This window comes from Aythya fuligula, chromosome 1 (assembly GCF_009819795.1).
Source record: "Aythya fuligula isolate bAytFul2 chromosome 1, bAytFul2.pri, whole genome shotgun sequence".
NCBI lineage: Eukaryota > Metazoa > Chordata > Aves > Anseriformes > Anatidae > Aythya > Aythya fuligula.
In genome coordinates, this window is record NC_045559.1 from 199,572,540 (window position 1) to 199,580,069 (window position 7,530).

Here is a 7,530-nt window from a genome sequence, read left to right on the forward strand (position 1 = left end):
TGCTATTGCGAGAGGTGGTGTTCTGGGGCCTTTGGTCCTGGGACCTCTGCTTGAGGGAGAAAGCCTTGCCTTGCTGCTGGCTCCCTCGTAGCAGGGTAGAGCGTTTCTTACGATTGTGGAGACGAAGGACTGTACTGAGTACTCCACATCCTCGTCAGGGGCCACCGGGCTGTGTGGGCCACGTTCCCGCCTCTCTGCCCTCACTGCCCTGTCCCTGTTGCCAGAGATGCAGGGAAGAGGTGGCAAAAGCTCTTGGTGGCTGCGGGCCTCTTTGCCTGACGCCTTTGGCCTTCCTCCCCCTGAAGATGCAGAGGCTGCTGCTTGCAGAGGGGGCAGCTTGCAAGTGGCCCTTTGAGACGATGATGACTGTGCTGCAGGCACTTGCTTGGGTGCTGCTGCCTGAGTCGCTGTCTGCCTTGGCAAAGGCGGCACGGCTGGCAGCTGCATTCTCTCTGCCTGCTGCACCCCACGGTGAGGCAGTGTCTTCATGTCTTGCGGCTTCTTCTCCATCTGCAAGAGAAGCGAGGAGAAAGGCCAAGTTACTTTGGCCATTTCTGCCATTCCGCTCAGTGTACCCCCTAGAAGTGCTGCTGTGAGCTGCCCTTAAGCGGCCCCCTGCACGCCCTGGCATCTGACCACGACGAGCAGGGCTCAGCTTGCCCTGCCTCTCTCCTCCAGCAAGTGCCGTCTGCTCGTCGGAGGGTGCCAGGGCTGCCAAAGATACTCGTCTGCACTCTCCTGGGGCTCCCGACTCCGTGTGGCAGGTGCCAGTGTGACGCACGCTCTCTGGGCATGACCACACTGACAGCCTGTCCGCATGGAGGGACGGTGGAGGCAGCTCCTGGCTGCGCACAGCGAGGTTGAATTAGGCCACGCTGCTCTTTGTGCCTCTGGGCACAGAACTGCCAGGGCCACGTGGGCTTTGGCTGTCCTGGGGGTGGGCTCTTCATGGAGAAACCCCAGCTTTGGGAACAACTGTGTCCAGGTCCGAGGGGCTCAGGGCCAGCTGGCCGGCTTGCTCCAGCACTGTTCTCCTCATCCTGGTGCTCTCAGTGCCATCCCGTATCACTGCTGTCCCTGTCTCGCTCCCTGAGCGTCACCTAGCGCTGCTCCTGTCCTTCAGCGGGCTGGGAGTGATCCTTATTCCGCTGCTCCATGCTATGCTCCAGGTCCTCTGACCAAGAACTCCAACGGGCACCCAGGGGAGCTGCTGCCTCCTGACAGAGCTGCTCTGCTGAGAGCGAGTGGGCAGCCCAGGCTAGTTGCTCTATGTATGTAGATCAAAAGGGGCGAACGTGACTGATCTCCAAAATCTTTGGGAAAGAAAGCAATCCTACTCAGAGTGGCTCAAGATGACGCTTCCAGGGGATTTAGAAACATTTGGGAGAAACTGACTTTGCGGTTACCTGACTGGAATTGGCTCAAACAGCTGTTTGTTGGTGTTACAATGATAAAGGCATTGCATATCTGGCATCCCCCTGACTTTGGAAGAAAACCATTGGGCCCTAATGTTGGAAAAGCTCAAGAACGGAGGACGTGTAGAAGTGCAGAAACAGCAATAGGAGTGAGAAAAGAAGAGGGGGGCATTGTGAGAAACAAAGCTGTGTTTTTGCAGTGGCTGGTGTTTTTGCAGTGGAAAACTCTGCTAACCTTGCATATTCAAAAGGGATTGTGCAGGCATGGCAGTAGCAAAGCAGTGGGGAGGACATTAAGCAGATAAAGGGAAGGTCCCGCTGTCCCAGAATAAGGAGGATAGCTAAGACAACCAGGATGAGCTGCGCAAAATTAGTAGAAAAAGAAAAATCACGGGCCCTCTAGTCACGAGAAAGGAAGAAAAGGAAAAGGAGAAATTAAAGGTTGGTGAGATAAAATTGTACATACATGTATGTGCTATTGAAAGGCGTCAAGGAGTTTGTAAACCCGTAGCACACAGCCCATGAGGAAACAGCGTCACCATGAGTCAGGTGTCGGGTAATAGGGAAGAAAAGGTTATGGCATACTCTTCGTGTGCGCTCCTGCTCGCAGGAGGCCCGCCATTGCAACCGTGAATAAAACAGCTTCACAGAAGACCCTGACTGAAAACAATATTGAGACTTTTCTCACACTGGGGCGCTGTCCTGTGCCTCCCTGTGATGCTTCTGTGGGTGCTGCAGAGCTCCCCGAGGGCCTCGTGCCCACCACGCACGCTGTGCTAACCTGGTGCCCAGGAACCAAGGGAGAAGCCACTGCTCCTGTTTCCGCAGCTGCTGCTGGGCTGAGAAGATCTGTGCTGTCCTCCCGGAGCGGCTCTGCAGTCAAAGGAGAAGCCACTTCTTCTTCCTCTGGTGCTGCTGCTGGACCATGAGGGGCTTCACTGGCTTCCGCCCCAGGTCGTCCAGCCCAGGGAGAAGCCACTGCTCCTTCTTGCGGCGCTGCTCCTGGACCGAGAGGGTCTTTGCTGACTTCGCGCACAGGGCCTCCAGCCAAAGGAGAAGCCACTTCTTTTCGTTCTTCCTCTGCTGCTGCTGCAGTGAGAGGGGCTTCGCTGGCCTCCCCCACAGGGCCTCCAGCCAAGGCAGAGGCTGAGGATGCAGAGTCTGCAGGCTCATGCTGTGGGTTGAGGCACCCTGGGCCCTGTGGCCGAGGGAGCATTTGGTGCCCCTGCGTGGGCTGGCTGGGGCAGGGGCTCTGCCGCCAGCCGTTGTTCCTTCACGTTCCTGGGGATCCTGGCAAAGCAGTGGTCCACCTGCTCTCCATGACTGTCTGGACCTCCACTGCTCTTGTTGGTGTCACTGTGCACCCTGTGTGTGCCACGTCCCCCAGGGCTGCTGGTATTGGCTGTGTTCCCTGTTCGCTGCAAAGTGCCCGTGCATGTGGTGGGAGATTGCATCCCCAACTTTCCCAGGTCCTGGAAGCAAATCCCCCAAAAGCGGAGCAGTGGCGTCACAAGCGGAGCCCCGGAGGCAACCGCCACAGTCTGAAAGGCAGTCATCAAGAATGCAGACATGTCAGAGGAGGAGCAGCAAGATGCTGTTGATTGCGCCACTCAGGCCTTGGTGAAGCACATCGAGAAGGGCAGGCATTGCTGCGCACATCGGGAAGGAATTTGACAAGCAATAGAATCCCACTTGGCACTGCATCACAGGAAGGAACTGCGGCAGCTACGTGACTCCTGAGAGCACGCACTTCACCTACTTCAAGCTCAGCCAAGTTGCTATTCTTTTCGAGTCTGGTTAGAACCATGGACTCTTACTGACACTTGCATCTGGTTACAGGACTTTGCTGGCTCCTATGGCTGGTTACTTCAGCCTTCCTGAGGAAACAAACCTTGGTCTTCAAGGGCAATGGCAGGGATTTTGCTATAGCAGAAGGTGTTACATTGTGGATATAAAAAGGAAAAATACAAAAAATAATAATAATAATAATAAAAAAAGTCTTCCTTGTATTTATTTATTTATTTTTTCTTAAAGGTTACATCTTTGCTAGTAGAGCTGTTGGAGGAGTTTGGTCTTTCAGAGTTCTCTAGCCATCTACAGTGTTGCCACATTTCAGCTTGTGCTATGTGAGTACCGACGGTGTTTTGTTCTTCCTGTTCCAAACATCTCCTCTTTTTATTTTCTTGTATTGCTGGATACACTAAGAAACATGGCTATGCTGTCACAAAGCCCGAACACTTTCTTTTTCTGCTGATGCCTCTTGGAAATTGGATTTGGAAAATAAACAGAATCACAGAATCACAACATTTCTAGGTTGGAAGAGACCTCAAGATCATCGAGTCCAACCTCTGACCTAATGCTAACAGTCCCCACTAAACCATATCCCTAAGCTCTACATCTAAACGTCTTTTAAAGACTTCCAGGGATGGTGACTCCACCACTTCCCTGGGCAGCCTGTTCCAATGTCTAACAACCCTTTCGATAAAGAAGTTCTTCCTAAGATCCAACCTAAAACTCCCCTGGCGCAACTTTAGCCCATTCCCCCTCGTCCTGTCCCCAGGCACGTGGGAGAACAGACCAACCCTCACCTCGCTACAGCCTCCTTTGAGGTACCTGTAGAGAGCGATAAGGTCGCCCCTGAGCCTCCTTTTCTCCAGGTTGAACAAGCCCAGCTCCCTCAGCCGCTCCTCGTAGGACTTGTTCTCCAGGCCCCTCATCAGCTTCATTGCCCTTCTCTGGACCCGCTCAAGCACCTCCATGTCCTTCTTGTAGCGAGGGGCCCAAACGCCAAGCCCCGATTTAAAATGTTGAAATTAAAAGATTTGGATCCATACAAGTCCATGCATCCGGATGGGATTCATCCCAGAGTGCTTGGAGAGCTGGCTGACATCATCGCGGGACCTCTCTCAGTTATTTTTCAATGGTCTTGGCAATCTGGAGAGGTCCCAGTAGAGTGGCAGCTGGCAAATGTTGTACCAATTTTCCAGAAGGGCACAAAAGAATACCCCGGTAATTAGAGGCTCCTCAGTCTCAGGTCAGTGCCTGCTAAAATTATGGACAAGATTATCCTTGAAGTTATTGAAGAGCACCTGGGGGACAGTGAAGTCATTTCTGCCAGCCAACATGGGTTCACGAGGGTTAGGACCTGTTTAACAAATTTCTTTTCCTTTATAAAAATTTTCATTTCCACGGGCGAGCATGGCCCGCAGATCCCAGGCTGCCAAGCAGGCGCCAGCTGCCAGAGGCTGCAGGAAGGTTCCAGAAGCAGTGGCAGGACCCCGGGCAGGGGCAGCCGCGAGTGCAGCAGCCGCTCCTGGGCTGTGAGCTCAGGGGCAGACGCCTGCCCCTGCAGGGGACAAGGCAAACCCAGAGCCGAAAACCTAACCCAGAGGTACTGCATCCCCAACTTTCCCAGGCCCTGGAAGCAAATCCCCCAAAAGCGGAGGAGTGGTGGCGTGAGCGGAGTCCCAGAGGCAACCATGACTGTCTGAAAGGCAGGCATCAAGAATGCGGACATGTCAGAGAAGAAGCAGCAAGATGCTGTTGATGGTGCCACTCAGGCCTCCCTGCCCACGCTGCTGGATGAGCTGCCCTATTTGTGGGGAAAGGCTTGTGGTTCCTCGCAGAGGCTGGGGAACCTGGGCTTAATCCAGGAGTTGAGGATGACAACATCTTCCTCTTCATCCCATCCCATCCCATCCCATCCCATCCCATCCCATCCCATCCCATCCCATCCCATTCCATCCCAGCTCTTCTGTAGACTGTACATTGCTTCTTTCTTATTTCTTTTCATGATGTAATAAAGAAATAACTGGCAATTCTAGAATTTTCTTCCCACACCCATATGAATCACCGCACGCACTTTGTGGGATGTACTCGAGGCTTGTATGGGACAGAAACGAGAGAATTTTATTCTCAGTGCTGGGTTGCTCAGCTCAGTTGTGGCCCTACAGGAAGGAAGCTCCCTGAGTGCAGGGAGAGAGAGAGAAAAGCTGCTCCCTGATAGGGCGGCTCCAGCCCCACCCTCTGGCAGCCCTGGCGGCCATTTTGCAGTTCTGCTTTCTGCCCGTGCCACAAGCTGGCTGAGGCCTTGGGCTGTCCCCAGCACGGCTGCCAGCGATGGTGGGCGGTATCTAGATGCAAGAGGCCTTTCTTTGCCTTCCTGCTGAAAGAAGCCTGCTCTCTGGAGAGAGCAGCGCCACTTTTCTCCAAGTTCTGGGGGTTCCATGCTATGTGCCGTGGCCTCTCACTTTGTGGGGGCCTGCTTGTCACCATCATTTGTGAGGGGCTTCTGCATCCCCCCCGATCACTGGTTGTGGCTGGTGCTTCTGGGCTGTTTCACGCAGACCTTTGTCACAGGCACTGAGGATGCAGAGTCTGCAGGCTCTGCTGTGGGAGGAGGCACGCTGGGTCCTGAGGCCGAGGGAGCACTTGGTGCCTTGCGTGGGGCTCCCTGGCTCATGGCTACAGCACGGCGTAGGACTACGGAAACAACAGTCTTGACTGTTTCAAGCAGATCTTCATCACAGGCATTGGAGGCGTGTCGGGCACGTCCCTGCCTCTACCATCACCACAGAGCTGTGCTCACTGGGGCTGGGACAGGCTGATGGCCTTGTGGAGCCCCACGTGTCAGGGGAGGCGTTCTGTGTCCCTCATCTTCCAGAGCAGGGGCTGCTGGAGGTCTTGCTGGCCTGCTCTGTGCCGGTGCTGTTGCGGTGAGAGGCGTGCTGTGCCTCTCTTCCCCTGGACATTCTGCCAGGGGAGCAGCTGATGGGGCAGTGTCCGTGGTTTGCAGTGAGCCAGGAGAGGCGCTTGTTGGGTGTTCTGCTTCTTGTGCTGCAGCCTCCCTGTCCACACTGCTGGCTGAGCTGCCCTCTTTCTGGGGAACGTTCTGTGGGTCTGTGCAGAGGCTGGGGAACCTGGGGTTGATGCAGGAGTTGAGGATGACGATCTCCTCATCTTCATCCCATCCCACAGGACTGCTTTCTTTCGTGCTGCGGCCCAGGCTTTGCATATCCTTGCCTGTCCCCTGCCTGGGTTTGACGTTTTTCTCTCTCTGTTGTTTTTGCTTCTCACCCTGGCCTGGGCTAGCTGGTGCAGGGTCTTTCCGGGCAGCCGTTTTACCTGCACATACCCGGGAATCAGGCCCTGGCAGAGCAGTGATTCACCTCCTCTCCATGTCTGCCTGCACCTCAACTGCTCTTGCTGCTGTCACTTTGCACCCCGTGTGTGCCAGGTCCCGCAGTGCTGCTGGTCGTTGGCCGTGTTCCCAGCTTTTTGGCGTTTTTGCCAGCACTTCAGACACGCGGGACTGTGCTGTGTCCTGCAGTGCCGTGCAAGAGTCTGCAGGGCTGTGTGGGGCAGGGTGCCGGCTCTTCTTTAAATTCTGGGGTCCTGTTGCGGGCTGAGGTGGTGTTCTGTGTCCTTTGCTCCTTGGAGGTCTGCCCGCGGGAGAAAGCCTTGCCTCCCTCATGGCTCCCTGGTTCCAGGCTAGGGCATTTCTAATGGTAGCGGAAATGAAGGCCTTTACTGGGTCTTCCATTTCTTCAGCTGGGGATGCAAGGCTGCTTTTGGACAAGTGCCGGCTCTTCCAGTTTTGGGCCTCTGCTATTGCGAGAGGTGGTGTTCTGGGGCCTTTGGTCCTGGGACCTCTGCTTGAGGGAGAAAGCCTTGCCTTGCTGCTGGCTCCCTCGTAGCAGGGTAGAGCGTTTCTTACGATTGTGGAGACGAAGGACTGTACTGAGTACTCCACATCCTCGTCAGGGGCCACCGGGCTGTGTGGGCCACGTTCCCGCCTCTCTGCCCTCACTGCCCTGTCCCTGTTGCCAGAGATGCAGGGAAGAGGTGGCAAAAGCTCTTGGTGGCTGCGGGCCTCTTTGCCTGACGCCTTTGGCCTTCCTCCCCCTGAAGATGCAGAGGCTGCTGCTTGCAGAGGGGGCAGCTTGCAAGTGGCCCTTTGAGACGATGATGACTGTGCTGCAGGCACTTGCTTGGGTGCTGCTGCCTGAGTCGCTGTCTGCCTTGGCAAAGGCGGCACGGCTGGCAGCTGCATTCTCTCTGCCTGCTGCACCCCACGGTGAGGCAGTGTCTTCATGTCTTGCGGCTTCTTCTCCAT

General features: G+C 55.3%; 1 pseudogene; it reads left to right on the forward strand.

Moving 5' to 3' along the window:
* The first annotated feature begins 2,966 nt into the window (after positions 1–2,966).
* LOC116494054 lies at positions 2,967–3,216 on the forward strand (annotated as a pseudogene).
* Positions 3,217–7,530: the final 4,314 nt, after the last annotated feature.